We start from the raw sequence: 1,381 nt of genomic DNA, 5'->3' as shown, positions 1-1,381 counted from the left end.
AATATATAGAAACAAATATAAAAGTAATATAATGTACTATAATGTACTTTTAACTGTTTATTTAATATTTATACCTAAGTGGGATTTCATAGTCTTACAAAACCCTTTCTGACTTCTTTGATAATTTTCTGACTCCCATCACAGTGTGGCTTGTGATCCCTTTGTGAAGATATAATACATTGCTGTTTGATGAGAGAAAAGAAACTCTTTAAAATAAATATGTTTCCTTAAGAACTTTGGTATTCAGTGTATCAGACCCTTTTGGCTCAAGAACAATTTTTTTTCTGACAAATATATTGATTGCCTTTCAGTGTAAGGCTCTGAGTCTTAAGTGAATGATGCCCTCACCTCCAAACAATTAATTTCCTCTTATGAACTCCAAGGACACCACCTCCACACACATAAACTTTCCTACACATAAATAATAGTAATAATGTTAAAAAAAGGGCCCAGGAGTCATAGTGTGCAACTTTAATTCCAGCACTAAGGAGGCTGTAAGTTTGAGGCCATCCTGGTCTACAGAGTTAATTTCATGAAAGCCAGGGCTATACAGAGAAACCCTGTCTCTAAAAGCCTGATAATGATTATTTTAAAAATATGTCATTTATTTCTTCTTTGAAAAATGTCTACTCAGTTCATTTGCTTACTTATTTTTATTACATTATTTTTTGCCTTTAGAGTTTAATTTTTTTTAGTTTTTTATAGAGTGTGCATAGTAATCCTTTATAGTATGAATTGTGGTGAAGGCTTTTCTCTCTATATATAGATATCTTTTCACTCTGTAAGCTCTTGCCTTTGCTTTGAAGAAGCTTTCAATTTCATGAAATCCCATTTGTCAATTCTTTCTCTTATTTCCTGCATTTAGGAGTATGATTCAGAAAGTCCTTCTGTATGCCTATACTTGAAGAGTTTGCACTTCTTCAATAATTTCAAAGTTTTAGGTAATACAATACATAACTATTTAGTTTTATATGTTTAAGTTGTGTTTGTTGTAATTTTTTGTTTGATCCATTCTGAATTGATTTTTGTATTGTGTAAGAACTATAGATTCATTGAGATTCATTCTTCCTAATTTACTAAAGATATTGCCCAATCCTCCACTGTATACTTTTGGCATATTGCAAAAAGTTAAATAGCTTGGCTTTGTGAGCTTATTTCTAAGCCACATATCAGTCAACATTATTATTTTGGCATGTCACATGCTGTTTGTAATCATGATTCTGTGGTATAATATTACGTCAGGTGCTATAACATCTGACATTACTTCCTTTACGAAAGATTCGTTTGACTGTTTGGATTAACTTGTTCTTAACTATTAATGTTAGAATCATGTTTTTCTATGTCTGAAATCAATGTTAGCAGAATTCTAAGAGATGCTATG

This window comes from Microtus ochrogaster, unplaced genomic scaffold (assembly GCF_000317375.1).
Source record: "Microtus ochrogaster isolate Prairie Vole_2 unplaced genomic scaffold, MicOch1.0 UNK200, whole genome shotgun sequence".
NCBI classification, from domain to species: domain Eukaryota; kingdom Metazoa; phylum Chordata; class Mammalia; order Rodentia; family Cricetidae; genus Microtus; species Microtus ochrogaster.
This window is presented reverse-complemented; position numbering follows the sequence as displayed.